Genomic DNA, 17,656 nt, shown 5'->3' with positions numbered 1-17,656 from the left:
ATAAGTAGTATGAATGAAGAAAACGAAACCCTTATCCAGTCCATGAAATTTTCTTGAAGTGTCTCTGATAGCTTCAAAACAAGATTCAATACAAAAATGTAGTGGTAGGTTGGGAAATCTTACCCATATTGGTATTTTATCAAAGGATTCAGTAGTTGGATTGAAGGCTGAATGCTAGGGTTTTAGTAACAATAGATTCTTGTCCTTCCAGTTCTACTAGTACCCACATAAAACCTTCTTTATGTCATGCGTATTGTTAAAAACCACCACAAAGTAGCCACAAGCCCCGAGGTATATCTGAAAATCCCCTTCTAGAATTGGGTTCCAAAAGTCTACAATCCATTTATGCAGTTCACTAAGGCTTGGCCAAAAGCCCTTAAATCTCCCAATCAATCCCATCTCTAAAAAAAATTTGTTTTCTGTCACATCTCACCCTATATCACCCTCCAAACAAACCATTGGCCTATTCTCTAAGGGTTGGATACTCATCCTCTCTCTATCGTCTCCAAACAGTCCATCCCATGCCACCCCACCAGACCAAGAGGGCCTCTTCATATTACCAAAATTTTGGGGGTGGAATCATTCCTAAGTACCCCATCTCCACTAGCCTTAACAACAGATAAAACTAGAGCTTTGGAACAATCAAAGCCTGCATACGAAAGCTGCCTATGATTGTGAATGTCTCTAACTAGATTTGCTCTAGAGGAAGGAGCATTCGTAGGGAAGCCCTTGGTTGAAGCTTTGGTAGCAGTGAATTGAGCCGACAAAAGCCATTTGTAGGGTAATGCATTCAAATGTTCACGGGAATCTGCAACCCAAGCATCCTACCCCTTCCACCCTACATTCCTCTTCCCATTCTATGTGTACTTATTGTGCGGCGGCCCAAATATGGAATGTTTCCATTGAGGAGCGGCAATAGAAGATTATTCCTTCGTAGGAACACTAAAGTTGTGCAGAAGCATCGCGAAAAAATTATTTGAAGTATAAAAGAATTTTAAAAAAACATTATTGTAAGCTATATCAAAATATTTTAAAATAAAGGAAGGTTTATTTAAACACACATAAAAGAATATTTTATAGTTTTTACAATCCTTCTTCACCTCAATATATAGCTATTATATAATTTAAGGCATTTTTTATTATTTTAATACATAATAGTAAAAAAATAATGGTGAAAATATTACAAAATAATTATCCTAGAGCAACTTACAATCTTCCATTCACTTAAATTTATGATCATTGGATGTTTCAAAATACTTCTTTCTTCCATTATGATATTTCAATAGCAACAAAAAACGATGAAGGATTTATAAATAATGTCCTACAGAAACTTACAATCTACCCTTCAATTGAATCTCTAACCATTATGTATTTTTTAATATTTCTTTCACCTCCAACCTTGAGAAATTAATAGAAAGAAAGGACCGTGAAACTATTATGAAATAATGGTCCTAGAAAAAATTCAAACTTTCAAGAAAAAATTCATATATATTCATTAGAAAAAATTGCATACACAATCGAATCCAGAAATAAAGAAGAGTATTACAGCATGGATTGTGAAATCTCATAGCATTAATAATATTTTTTGTCAATATTTTTATTTTCAGTTAGTTGATGTGATTTTTTGATATAATATAATCTTTATTTGGAAGAATTATAGGTATCTAATATGACTTAAGTGTTTCATAGTTATCATAAAAAAAATCAAGGTTAATAGATTATCACAATACCTTTATATTTCAAACTTATCTACAGGAATTTTTCGGCCTATCTATGTGCCCTTCACTAGTTCTTGATCTACCTTTAGTGCACTCCCTAGGTGATATTGCTCTACCTTAGGTTTTCTTTGTCAAATTCTCTCTTGTTGGTGTCATCGGACTGGGTGCTATTTCTATGCGTGGAGCTTACCCTTGTCACATTTCATTTTTGGTTTGGTGCATGCCTCTATCCATGCCACTTATGGTGCTTCTAAGAGAGAGGGGGTTTTTAGGAGGATTGTGTCTCTTCCATATGCTTGTGCTTCTCCTATGTTTCCTTTGGGAAAATTTGTGATTGTTTGTGGGAATTTTTTTGTTAGGAAGGATTTAGTTTGTAAGTTTTATTCAATTTTGGTATTCTCTTCCCTATTTGTACTACTAGATTTAAGAGTTATGGTCTCCTTTGGTTGATGATAAAATGGAAATTTACCCTTCTGCTAGAGGAATTTTTGTGGTTAGATTTGATTTTTCTGATGATCATTATTTTGAAAGAATCTATTGATATTCTTCCTATTTGGGTAAGATTTACCTTATCTTTCCCTACACTTTTGGTGTGGTTTTGATAATGAGGCTATTAGTAATACTATTGGTAGATTCTTGAAGGTGGAGTCTAGGTCCAAAAACTTTGGTCCAATTTCTTTTACCTGCATTTTAGTTGAATTTGATCTATGAAATGCTTTTCCTATAGAAGTTATAGGTAAGGATTGGTCTTACTGTCAAGTGGTGGAGTATGAGGGAATTCTTTTTTACACCAAATGTTTTTTTCTACTAGGTACTTGTCTTCTAATTGTTCTCATGTTATTCACAGGAAGTCTTCCTCAAATTGGTGGAAGAATGTTATTCATGATCACCTCATTATTTTTCTTCGTGATGTTTCTATGGATTATTCAGTTATTTCAAAGGATACAAAACCACTCTTCTAATTTGGAATCATCTCCTTCTTCTTTTGTTGATATTTGAGTGGATTCAGGGTCCTTATCTTCTATTCCAGATACTTTCATGTCACCTTTTTGTATGGCTCCTTCTATTCTACTTTCTATCTCTATAAGTGATACAGGAGCACCTAATAGGTCATCATGCCTCAATGAGGCCAAGTTTGAATCTTTCAAGTTTTAAAAGGAAAAAAAGTCATGAATAAGGAATAATAAACCATTTCTAATGGATTTGTATTAGGTTTGTGTGTTTAGAGGTCATTTGGTGTTATTTGTCCAAAATTGTCAACAAAAAAAAACTACCTATCTTGTCATAAAGGAGTTCAAGGTGTAAATAATCCATTCATGGAATTATGTTAATATAATAAGGTTGGTGTTAATGATTTAAACATTCTCAATTAATTTGAATAACCTATACAAAGTTTGGAGTCATTATACATCAAAATGTAAAAGATGTCCTAAAGTTGTCAAGTATTGTCAATTGCAAAATGTAAAAGTTGCATTAATGCCTCCAATGGTCACAAGGGATTTAAAATTCAGTTTGATTGGTTATAATGGTTGGTTGAGTTTATAAAAGGCTTGTAAACTCTTGGTGGAGGGGTTGTTGGTCATTGTAAGAGAGGAAAATTAATAAAGCTTCAAGTTCTTCATGCATTTTCTAAGTTTTTCAGACGTAACAGTCTGTTCATGACAAGTTTTTATTATTAAAACATGTTCCTTTCATTTGGGAATCCATTGGATTATACTAGGGAATGAACCTAATGTGATTTTCTTTTTGTTTCACTTCATTTTATTCAGTTTTATCAAAGATATATCATTTTTTGCAAAGGCTTGTTAAAACCCTTCCTAGGGTTAATAGTAAACATATAATAATCTAGTACTTCATTTTGTATCATTGGAAAACCACAAAATTAGGTGAAAAATTATGATATATTATGTGCTTTCATATTTCGGTATTTGGAGGGATCCATGAAGCATTTGGCACGTGCACATATGAAGACAAAATATTGAATTTATGTGTCTTAGTTTCAGAACACAATGTATACATGGTGTTGGAGGGTTATACTAGTAATATAAGCCTAGAAGTGACTAAAGGAAAGTATTGAGGGAAGAGTGGATATGATCAACATAATTTCCAAGGGGTTCAAGGTCATGACACCACAGCTAAGTCACAAAATAGGACAAGTACCTCCTGTGACTTTCACTATTTGATAGTGTGAAAAGGATATCAATTTTGTATGGTTGAGTGATTGATTGCGCAGTGATTCATGACTGGGAGGGAAGTAAAGAGTTTTGGAATCCAAGAACACTGAGAGGGGGGTGAATCAATGTTCTAGCAGTAAATGAATTTGTGAACTTATTTCTTATGAACCGGTTAATAGAAATTAAAATTAAAGTAGATAAACAAAACAACACATAAAGAAGAAACACCATGACACCAATATTTATATGTGGAAAACCCTGTAAAGGGAAAAAACATGATGGGGATGATACCCACAATATTTATATACTTGATCAAGGTATACAAGTATTACATAGAGGGGATTACACATGCAATCAGGCTCACAGCCTAGAGCTCACTACTCAAACAAAAGTCTCACTAACTTACACAACATTACACAATGATTACAAATAGAAACAAACTTATAGGATGTATCTGACCATGTTGGATAAGTTCTGGTTTAAGCTCTATCAACCTCCTCTGAACCGATTTAGTAATACTTTGTTTTGCTCTATTCTGCATTACCGGTTAGGATTGCACTCGTGGAACTATGCACAAAAGCTTCCACTCGCTGACCAAATATCATACCATCAATCATTGACTGATTTGCATCACAAATCAGATAACCACTCATATATAATCCATAGCTAAAATGATCTCCCTTAAATACCCTTGTATATTGTTCAACATGTCGACTTTCAAGAACTATAAACCTGTCGATTGTCGGATCACGGAGCATTATATGCATTATCCCAACGATCATAATTAATGTCAATTTTAACGCTGCCATAAATTCCACAAGTGATTTTACTAGGGTCCCAAAATATCTTAACCGGATCCCAAATATATGTTAACAGTACCAAGACTAACCGGTTAACAAGAATAAATCAAAGTGTGTGTATGCCAGTTGGCCCAATCTATGCAAAAATATAAGACAATGAATGCAGATGAAATATACCAACACCTGAAGATGAGTTTCCATCAAAGACAACCCTAAATGTAATTCAACTTACCAGATGAGTGTTAATTGCCAACAATCTCCCCACTTGGCATTGATGGAAACACTCATGTGAAAAATGATATCATCTCTGAATTTGATCCCCCTTACCTATACAATCACGTAGTTATATACGTATAGTGTGCTCCCCCTATGATATGTATTCATTTTTCACTGTACTCCTCCACCTTTGACATCAATGACAAAGCGGGTGTCCACCAAAATTTTTGTACAAATATATCATTTCAGTTCCTATACAGACTTTAAAATGTCAGCATACAAAGTCTTCAAAACTGAGAAGTATGTGTCCCAACCCTTCTTAAGAGAATAAAGAATGGAGATGAATCCATTCAAGAGATTGGCATAATATTCTATAGCCTGAGATTCAGTGGGATCTTCCTGCTGCATGTTAGATATACACTATGTCTTGTGAAATAGCAGATTATCAAGCCGGGGACCAATAAAATTTCAGATCCATAACTGCCAAAACTAGATCATCTAAAGAACTTGTTAAATTTACTGGCAGATAATAAGAATTAGAGATCTGAATCAATTTATCTTTACTGTAGACATATAAAAATGGTCAACGCTTGCGAAGTCATACTTTAACATTGGCACATTGCCTTATTTTAGGGTTTTTGCATCGCATTAACATTTCTTCCATGTTGCACACTTGGTCTTTATTATTTGTGAACATTGAGTCCTTCTTCTACATTCTTCATTTATCTCGCTTTCAAATTTGGTCTTGTCGATAACAATCTTCAGTCATGATTTTGGTCGATCTTATCCTATCGCATCAATGTGCGTGCTCATTTGTCATATTTTGACATCATCAATTCGATTTCATTTTGGACATCGTAAATCCTAATCGATGATAGAATTAGGGTTTTGTCCTCTTGTCAATCTTGTCATCTTGCGATTGATTTGCCATCGATCCTTGTCAATCTCATCATCTTGCGATTGATTCGTCCATCGATCCTCGTCCTTGTCAATCTTGTCATTTTGCGATCGATTTGTCATTGATCCTTATCAACTTATCAATCTTGTCATTTTGTGATCGATTTGTCATCGATCGTTGTCCTTTTCAATCGTGTCAATTTGGATCAATTAGTCATTGTTCCTCGTCAATTAGTGCTTATCAATTTGATCAAATCATCAATCAAAGCATTTATCAACATTGGTCCTTTGTCAGTCAGAATCATGATCAAATCGACCCTACATCAATTATCTTTTGTCAAGACCTAATTGTCGTCCTTGCATTTCTAATTCATCTTCTAGGATTTTATGATTTATTCATTTAATCTTGATTGTCGTTTTCCCTCTAGGTTAAATAGTTTATTTATTTATCCTAAGTCTTCTTGTCACAATTAAATATTTATTTAATTGGCTAATTAATTCCTCCCTCTTTTTGTGAATTAATTAATGAATGAAAAGTTATTAATTAATTTACCTAATTTTCCAAATTACTAATTTCTCCTAATTCCTAATTTTCTAATTTTCATCAATTTCTAATTTCCTAATTTCCAATTCATCTAATTTTCTATTTTCTCCTATTTTTTCTAATATTTCTCCTAATTTCATGGGAATGACATAGCAATCTTGTCATAATTTGTCATAATTTGTCAATCAATCAATTTTGCATAGCAACCTTGTCAATTTTGTCATAATTTGTCAATCAATCAATCTTGCATAGAAAGTGTCAATTTTGTCATAATTTGTCATATTTGTCATTCTTGATTTGAAATTTCCTTTCAAATCTCTTCATGCTAATCTTGTCATCTCTCCAATTTATCTATTGGATGAATTTCTTCAATCAAAGGGATCCGATCCGAATCAATCGCACTTCTAGTATCCTTACGCTGTCATCTCATCTTGTCAATCTTGCTTTCATCTCATGCTTATGCACTTGTAGGTGAGATCCATAAACAAAGAAATTTGAAGGAGAAAGAAGGACAATGGAGAATTCTGGAGGATACATTCGCATTTGTAATGGTTTGCATTTGATTTGAATGTCTTGTTTTTATATCTCTATTGAATGTTTTTAGGATTTCTTATCATTGCAATCTGGTTTTGTGATTGAGCTAGTCTAATTTGCTACTTGCTTTGATGATTTCCAAATTCCTATCTACATTTACAATCCAAAATTTGCTTGTCTATAGGAGTTGTGAGCTTTGAAAAATCTAGACAAGTCTTGTATACATTTCCTCCTACTAATATTTCATCAATGGACTGTAAAAATGTTTGAAGTTTAGCCTTCTCAGATGCAATCATCACCAAAAATGTTTGCTCCCGGGCCTCAACAAATTTGTCTTTAGCCTTAGTTAAGAAATCTTAACTAAAGAATCATATTGCTTAGGAATGAATTCAATAATCACCTACAATTTACCAAATGAGCTTGCACTCTCCTTTGCCTAAACTTTTGGTACTAACCAGTTCAAAACCTCAAAAGTTTTCTTGAATTAATTATCTATCCTTAGAGTCCTCTTGAGCCAATTCCCGTGTTGCCTGTACTTGGAGTGCTGCAATGGCCAAAATTTTCTCTGTCGGTGACATCTTATGATAAGGCTTGTCAAAACTGTTAGAAAATTATGGCATTTTCCCTTTGGCTAAAGATGATGTGTCAATCTCCAAACCAGAAGGGAAGTCTATCACTGTCTATTTTCCTATGTCAGTCAATGACATCCTCTGCAACCTTTATCTCCTGTGCACTGATGGCTTCAGTGCTTGTTGCCTCAATCATTGTTAGTGCATCATCTAAGACCTTATGCTTTGTGCCTATATCCTTTGCAACACCTGCCTCTACATCCTGTACATTCTCTACCAGAGGATTCTAAGTAACCTCAGTTTCAAACTTGGGCTTACTAGCCGATTGAGTAGTAACTGATGGATATATATTTACATTCTCCTCATCTGTTTTTGTTGGTTACTTCTCCTCTGGTAATTGAATATTTTGTGATTGTAAAAAATTGGGACTCAACTCATATCCAAGACTTAAAAGAATTTTGACCCATATATCTATAGTCTCCTTCCGAATCTCTTCAAATTTTTCTAGCATTAAGTTATTAATTTGGTGTTTAGGATTGAATTTTATTGAACCTGTCTTATTGATTAAATCTGCAATCTTTGGTGGAGTTATTGATGGACATAAATTGACCAATTTTGTTTCCTTTATTTGTCAATCCAAAGTTTATCCATGTAATTTTCTGACCTCTAACTTATCATACAACTCCTTGGGCAAAATTTTCTCTAACTGAATCAAATTCCTACTAAAAGAATCAAGATATTAAATAATTGCTTCCTCTAATTGTTGCTTCTCCTTATCATTAAAATCATCATAGAATGCAGAAATGTCATCTAAGTTACCATCATTGATGATCTGATCAATAATGTCTTGAACATCTAACTTCTTACCACTTATTCTCTTTGTTTCTAGTTTAGATTTCTCATCGGACTTAGGCTTCCGCTTATGTATAATTGTGATTTTGGGAGTCTGTCGAGGAGGCTCCTTCTCGGGTTATTTCTTTTGTTCTTCTTTCTTTTCTCTCACAACCCTTACAAAAACACCTTTCTTCTTTGGAGCATGTTTGATTTCTTCATCAGATTCAGTCTCTTCTGAAGATAGAGTCGTGTATTTCCTAGCTAGTTTATGCTTCCTCTTCACTGATTCCTTTGGCTTGGGGCTGGCAGGCTCACCGACTAGTGCTTCTGGTTGTTTTTATGACCCTGTTGTAATCGGGACCACATTAGGAGTAGCCTAAGCTACCTTCTTTGCTTCTCTCTCCTCCTTCCTCTTCTCCTTCATCTCTTCCTTTCTTTTGGCTTCAAGGATTTTAACTTTTTGTTCAATTTTATCCCTATCATGACCCTCACTGATTAGTGTCTCAGTTGCAACCCTTGTCATTTTCTTTCTTATGGCAGGTTCAACTTTTTCCTGATGAACCTTTAAACCTTTTTCTTGAGATGTGCTAATTTTTTCTTCTTTCCCATCAACTGGAGCTTTCAACAAGTGTTGTGCATAAGCATCCAGTGTGGCCTCATACACTTCATAACCCATCGATATGATCCAAAATATTATAGGTTGGACTGCCTCCATCATACATTCATCTTTATTAACCATAAAACAAATAGTATCTTTATATTTTTCTATAATTTCTTTAGGAATTTTAGCCATATTCTTCATTTCTTCCTCGAAAGTTTTGAAAAATGCCCATAGATTGGTCTTTCATTGCTTATCACCTTGTTAATCTAATAATTGAGCTATTTGAGTAGCTCCTGGTCTATCAAAAGCCCACTAAATTTTATCATAACCGGGAATCATATTCAAAAAGTTAAATGCCAAGCATATGACAAACAATCCATACCAGAATGTGTTTTTTCTTATCTTGCTTTATCTTCTGAAGATTAGTCATTAATTCCTTCAGCATCACACTGAACAAGTCATAGTGTGCGTCATCCTTCACCATTTGATGTGCAATGAGGATGTTGTTACCAGAGATAGAGTTCAATTGGGTTGACTAATAAACTTTGTAACCGATTATCATTGCTGCAAATTTCACATCAATATCTCCAATATCATCTACTCTCATTGATCTACCATCAAAGGTGATAGTGGTGAGTTTGTAGAGCTCGATGTTAGAAATTTTTGACCTAGGCCCTAGCAAGTCTCCAACCTTACAAAGGCATGCGATGTTCTTAATTACTTCCTTAGTGATTTTGTACGACTAGTCCAACCACAATAATTCCCCATGAATGTGACTGAGACTATACCTGACCCATTCATCTTCATCGAAAGTCAGAAAATCCATGAATTAGGTAAAACCATTCTTCTGCAAATGTGCAAATTTCAGCTTCAACTGGTTGTTAGTGATCAGATTTTTAGTGAAAACATGGGACATTTTGTAACTCCCTATTTCCTTAATATAACAATGGATGTATGCCCTAATGTTTTCAGTGTGAAGAACACCATGGCAAACACTCAAAAATGCTCCCAATGGCTCATCCAAAAGAGATTTAAAAGGATGATTCTTAAATTCTGAATGAGGGTGGTTCTTAATTTCTACCATCAAAGGAGTATCAACATTTGATGATGAAGCCATGATAAATATCTAGGGTTTCAACAAACAGTAAATACCTTAAGATCTTGTCAGATGATGAAATACCCTTCGAATGTAGATGCTCGCACAAATCACCTTTGGACTCTTGAAATTCTCTAGAAATCGCTCTCTAGAATGCTTGATCGCTATGTGAAGAAATGACTTAACTTTTTCCTTTTATCGCCCTTAACCCTAATTTTCCACTGTCATAAATGCTACCAGAGAATCTAATCGGATCACATAATTTACATATAGGTTCTAGTAAACACTTGAAATTTCCTAAGTGACCATCTGCAATCAGAATTCCTTTACTATAGACCTAATGTAGGGTGTTGGCATGATCTTCAATCATTTGCCTACCTCTAAGGTAGAGTGCCTTAGTTACCAGATGAAGTTCCTTCTTCTGGTGCAAGACCTGATGTCTCTACCAGTTGATCTATCAGTGGAGTGTCTGACTTCCTAACCCATCTTCTCTCATGTTTCTTTCTAATATCTTCAACCTTTTCCTTTCCCTTCTCTTTTGCATTTCCATTAGCTACCAGTGGATTCTTGCGTATGCAATACTTAGCAATATGTCCAATCTTGTTGCATGCATAACAAACAATATTGTTCTTCTAAATTGCTTTGTTGTACCCTTGATTCCTTGATTTCCTTTTGATCTACATTGGTTAGCCATATGTCCAAATCTACTACATGCATGACATCTGACATTTCCAAGACCGGTGGATGATGCATTGTTTGTATTATTCCTATTTTTGCACCGACTTTCTATATGACCATATTTATTGCAAACAAAGCTTGTACCATCAGAATTTGTGAGTATTAGGTTGTCTTATTGGTGACTTCTAGTTTTGGTTGTTGGCATGATTCTGCTTCTAACCGGATGATTGATCTTGTTGTGCACTACCAAATCTTTCTCCTACTTCATATACAAGACCTCTCTTGTCATTAGCATCTGTCTGGCTCTTCAGCAATTCATCAAGTCTTGTAGAGATCACTTTGAACTTGTCCTTGTACTCATTTGTAGTGGTCAAATCATCTCTCATGATTATGATCTGTCTCACAAGTTCTAGTTTATTATTTTAGGACTGAATCAACTCAAGTTTCAACATGTCATTCTCATGTATTAGTCTGTTGCATTCATCTAATCTATCCTTCAAAGGTTGAGCTAGGTTTTCTTCCTTCTTCTTTATGTCTTCAATGTCCTTGCACATTCTCATAGTTAGGGCTTGCATCTCATTCTTCAAGATAGTATTCTCCTGAGTGAGTTTCTGACATTGATATTTCAAAGCATCTTCCTCACCACTACTCTGATTTTGTAGTTGATCATAGAGTTCCTTCCTCTTGGCTTGAATAGCTGATAGCTTTCCTTGTAATAAAATGATGTATTTTCTGGCTTGCCTCAGTTCATTCTTCTATTCAATTTTTCCATCTTCTCATTATCAAGATCCTCAAGAGCAAGTTGAAGTTGTTTCTACAAACCAGTTTCCATTGATTCGAGGTTCTGGATCTTCCTCAAGTTGTTAAACGTCTTTCAAGGAACTAGGCTCTGATACCAATTGTTGGAATCCAAGAATACTGAGAGGGGGGTGAATCAGTGTTCTACTAGTAAATGAATTTATGAACTTATTGCTTGTGAATTGAATAATAAAAAATAAAATTAAAGTGCATAAACCAAACAACATATAAAGAAGCAACACCATAACACCAATATTTATATGTGGAAAACCTTGTAAAGGGAAAAACCATAGTGGGGATGATACCCACAATATCTATATACTTAATCAAGGTATATAAATATTACATAGAGGGGATTTCACATGCAACAAGGTTCACAGCCTAGAGCTCACTACTCAAACAGAAGTCTCACTGACTTACACAACATTACACAATGATTACAAACAAAAATAAACTTATAGGATGTATCTGACCATGTTGGATAAGTTCTGGTTTAAGCTTTGTCAACCTCCTCTGAACCAGTTTACTAATACTCTATTCTACTCTGCTCTGCACTACCGGTTAGTATTGTGCACGTGGAACTACGCACAAAACCTTCTACTCACTGACCAAATCACATACCATCAATCATTGACTGATTCTCATCACAAATTGCATAACCACTCATATATAATACATCGCTAAAATGATCTCCCTTAAATACCCTTATATCTTGTTCAACATGTCAGCCTTCAAAAAAATTAAACTTGTCAACGACCAGATGACGAAGCATGATATGCATTATCATGATGATAATAATTAATGTTGGCCTTCACGCTACCATAAATTCCACAAGTGATTTTCCTAGGGTCCTATTTTCACAAGGATTTGCACCCAATGCAAGCTTGAATTTCTTGCAATCCTGTGCAAAATGGGGCTACTCTCAGGTTGTGGGTATCCTATAGCGAGAGTAGACCTCCAGATTAGGGGCTGGCTCCCTTCAGATATCCTAAGAAAAGTAATGACAAAAACCTAATTTGGAAAAGGGATGGAAGGATAATTATGAAAATGAAAATGAACAAATAAGTGATGCACCAATGACTAAAAAAATGACTTGCTACGATAATGAACTCACAATGATCCAATAATGAAACTAAAATGCTCACATCTCCCTAATGTGTACTTGCAAAAATAATTCTTATGAAAGGATAGCTTTCTGTTGTTCATAAAAGGATAACATACAATGTTTCTCACAATCTTGACACAACAAAATAACTTACACGATCATAGACCTGTACTATATCATTCTACACCATGAACTGATTATTGAAGGAAAATAGATAAAAGGAAGGATTACTTGAATAATAATCACAACCGTTTCATCCAAAATATATTCACAACAATATTTAGAACCCGGATATAAGAGAAGGAACTCGCTTTTATTGAAAAGAAGGAGTTTCTATTACAAAGTTTGAGCCATGCTCATAAGGAACGAGTTATAGAAGTGTGAATATCTAATACCATAGAGATCAGACCCAAAACTCTCTCTCGAAATCCAAATCTGCCAAGCCCCTTATACCGAACTTGTAAAAATGAAAAAATGAAAAAAAGGATCTCAAAACATGTGTTGACATTTATGCACCAAATCAGGGCTGTGACTGAAAGAAAAACTCCCTTTCACGTTGATTCCACCTGGATGCTACCAGACTTGGGCCTGCTTGCTAGTGATTCTTTTAGATGTCATTATTTTGGATCACGCACCTTCTTATCAAATTATTTCTTATGGAGTGCTACCAACAACATTCTTTCTTATGGCACGCACCCAACAGTATATTTTCTTATCGGGTTACCAGGCGACATGAAAAATAGTCTTGTCGATACCCGATAGTAGCACTCAACTTTGAATTATTTGTCGGGCCTCACCATTTGATTCTTTCTCACATCTAGTTGGACCCACCGTCTAACTTGCCACATCATCATTGTTGATTCATATTAGGTCGGACCCACTATTTTACTTTGGTTTGTTTAGCATCTATTTTTTAGCCAAACTACCTCCCTTGGCAAATAATTTTCATCTCCCATCGAAACTACAATTTCATTGATGCTTGAATTTTGATGAAACCAATGCCTTCGGTGAATCTGTTTAGAGATCCATCAAAGACAAGAACTGTTCGATATAGATTTTGGTTTCATCTAGCTAGCCACCAACTGGATGCCACCTGTCTGCCATGTGTCAGCCACTGATTTTCTTGCGGGTCCACTTTGTCTGCCATCTGAATTGCCACCTGACTTGGTTCTTCATCTTCTCTCTACCACGTGGCGCATCCTCACTCGTTATGAGCCCACCTGGACAACCACATCAACTACCACCTCGTGAGTCACCAATTCGCATGAGATAACCAACGAGCATCTTCATCATGCGGTATAGAAACAGTCGTTGATCTGTCCTCAAACTGCTTGATCTTTAACCTCTCTAATCCGCTCACCTTTTCCACATGTGCTTTGTCACCAATTCGCTATGATAATTGGCGAGATTCTTTCTATAGTGGTAAAGTGATGGTCGTTAGATCTTTCAAACTACCATTGATCTTTCCTGATCTGCTCGGTCTTTAGTCTCTCTAAGCATCCATGCCACATGTCAATCTCTTATTTGCCACCTAATCCACCTGAGAACGGCCTCATCTTCCACCTCAACACCACCGAGCTCATTGTTTTACTTTGGTTTGTTTGGCATCAGTCTTTCGGCCAAACTACCTCCCTCAGTGAAAAGTTTTTATATCTCATTGAAACTACAGTTTCTTCGATATCTATTATTTCGATGAAACCCATACATTCGGTGAAACCATTAAGAGATCTATCGCATCCAAGGTTTGTTAGACATTCACCTTGATGGCATGCCACCTCTTGTGAGGCGTGTCACCACGTGTGACCTTGCAATACGCTCAGAGTCCACCTTGGCACCACCTAACCTGCCACGTGTCGTGAGGGTATTCGTTCCAGGCACTTTAAAACCGTCTAATCTCAACAATCTACTCGAGCTTTAAATTTCCATTTTCGGCACGTGCTTTGTTGCCAAGTCGCAGGGAGTATTTGGTGATTATCTTCCAATCGCGATATAGTGACAGCCATCAGATCTTTCTTGATCATTGTTGATATACCTCAATTTGCTCGGTCTTTAGTCTCTCTAAGCGGCTCTCTCTTATGCAACTGTGTCACCACGTGTCAGCTTTTGTTTGCCACATGATCCACCCGGGCGCTACCTCAACTTCCACCTGGATGCCACCTCAACAATCGCTAAGTCGCGGTGATTAACAGTCGAGCACTTTTGCATAGCAGTATAGTGATGGCTATCAGATTCTTTGCAACCTACTCACCTGTTAATTTTCCCTTTCACTACAAAAATCGACCGCTTTAAGACACGCACACACGCGAGAGGCCCACCAACACTGAGCTACTCCTTGTCAAAAGCCAGTAAGATTTGACACTAAGGATATATGTAGCCTTGCATATAAACATGCTAAATTTCCTCCGCGCGGCCAATGTGGGATAAATGGTTCTTCTTGGGCCTTTCCTCTATCACATGACACCTGCAGTTTGCTTTTACCTGAAGTTTTCTGAGCCTCTCCAAATTCAAAAATGAATTTTACAATGGAGCATGAACATTTATATGATCTATCTATCTTTGTAACATTCATCTCCATCAGCATGTTGGGCTCAACCCTCATGGGAGCCACATTTTACCCTACATGTTATCATTCAATGAATCAAAAAAGTTATTTTCCTTGTGTCTACACATGAATCAAACAAGTTAGACAAAAACATATATTCTTTTCATACTTAGCACTTGTTTCTCCTTTGGGACACATTGATCTAATATCTAATGCATCCCAATTGAGCTAGTAGCAAAAATAGGTAACATTTTTGGCGACATCTGCTATATGTTTTCCTACTAAATATTTCAACCAACTGCCTATCTCTATCTATTGGGCACATAGTCAATGAAACTTGAGGAAAAACTGGAACAACACATCATACATGACTGCAAAAACTCTCTTTCCCTCAAAAACCTATCCTAATCTATTGAATACAGGTGTGTGGTTTATGGCAATGAGCTTGACACCATACTATCATGAATTAGGCATGTGCATTGACATATTAGGATAGAACAAAACAACAAAACACTTTTGAAACACTGCAACAATTTATTGCAATAGAATGACTCTTATTACTCCTTCTGAATTGTGCACTAGGTACTTAGGGAAAACAAAACTATAAACTTACCTATAGTGCAAAGCACTTATCACTACTAGAAAAATTGGAATATGTATAAAATTTTAAGCATACCTTAAAAGCAATGCTTGAGGTGAATCCCATTGGCTGCGATTGATTGAACTTCACCATCCAATTTAGATAGCTGGAAGGCATTGTGTTTCTTGCACTCGGAAATCATATAAGGCCCACTCCAAAAAGCATCAAACTTTGTATGCTTTCCTGGCCTGCTCCTGAATTGATCCCATTTCAGGACAATGTCACCCTCCTTGAACACTATAGGAGAAGCCCTCTTATCAAAATATCTTTTCATTTGAGCTTGGTGATGCTCAGTTTGCCTCATTGCCTTATTTATAACTTCCTCTAGCTCAATCAGTTGAGCCAATCTTGTTGTCATAGGCTCTTCATCAATCATATCCAGTTGGTTAGCTAGATCAAGGGTTGTAAATTCGAGTGAAATAGGCAACCTTGCTTCTTTCCCATACACAAGCATGTATGGAGACATTCCAGTGGACCTCTTTTTTGTGATTCTATCAACCCATAAGAATGATTTGAGCTTGGTGTGCCAAGCTCGTTGATTTCCTTCCATGGTCCTTTTGATGATTCTGAGCAGATTCTTATTTGTGGACTCAGCTTGTCCATTTTCCTATGGGTAATAGTTAGATGAGGTGTTGAGATAAACACCATTATTTATTGTCTAATCAGATATTTTTCTCCCTACAAAAGAAAGAGCATTATCTCAAACTATAGATTCAGGAACACCAAATCTAGTTATCAACTCATCATAAAAATTCAAAATTATTGTCTCATTTGCTTCCTTTAGTGCTACAGCCTCAGTCCACTTAGTAAAATAATCAGTGACTGTGAGCACCCACTTATGACCAATACTTGAAGGTGGATTTATGACTCCAATGAAATCCAAACCCCACTTCATAAAGGGTTGTTCTACCTCAATAGGTTGTAATGGCAGTGCTGCCAACCTCTCTTTTCCTGCAAATATGGCACATTTTTTACACTTTCTAACCCAGGAATGTGCATCTCTAAACAAATTAGGCCAATAATAGCCTCCTTTCATAACTTTTAGAGCTCTAGCTCTTGCTAAAAAGTTTCCTCCTATTGATTCTTCATGAAACTCATACAATACCTTATCAACTTGATTAGCATCTATGCATCTCAATAATACACCATGAAAATCCTTTCTAAATAGAAAACCATTCAAAAGTACATAGGGAATGGACTGAAGTCTATAATACCTTCCTTTTTACTTACTCAGTCCATGAGGACACTCACTAGTCAACAATAAATGAGTCATCTCTTGTACCCAACTAAGAGGAGGAACAGGAACAGCTACTTGTTCTTTGTCTTGGAGGGCCAAAACAACCTTCTACTCATCTCTTTACTGTTGTTTGTGTGATCAACAAGCTGCTCACATAGTCCCTTACCTCTGACTATCTTTGTAACCTTAATATCAACATCAAATTCGATCACCTTAGTCACCCAACCAACCCTCTTATCATTTAAGTCTTTGCTGAGCAAAAACTCTTTAACTAATGGGTGAACAACCATCAACTCAATCCTATTGTTAGATAACATATACTTAAACTTTTTCAAACTCCTAACAACAACAAGAACATGTTTTTCAACAAAAGAATATTTCTCGTCATTATCCTTAAGGCCTTGACTGAAAAAGGCCAAAGCCTGCTCCAAACCATGTTCATTTTCTTGAACCAACATAGCTGAGATATTGTCGATACTACCATAAGCATACAAAATAAAATCTTTTGAGAAATCTGGGTTTAACAAAGTAGGAGCAGCTGCAAGTGCCTCTTTTATAAGCTCAAAACTCCTCTTCCCATCCTTAGACCAACTAAAAAGAATATCCTTTTTAAACATAGAAGTTAGAGGTTTTAATAATTCTACAATATCTGGAATAAACCTCCTAACAAAAT

Source organism: Cryptomeria japonica, chromosome 10 (assembly GCF_030272615.1).
Source record: "Cryptomeria japonica chromosome 10, Sugi_1.0, whole genome shotgun sequence".
NCBI lineage: Eukaryota > Viridiplantae > Streptophyta > Pinopsida > Cupressales > Cupressaceae > Cryptomeria > Cryptomeria japonica.
Note: the sequence above shows the minus strand (reverse complement) of the source record.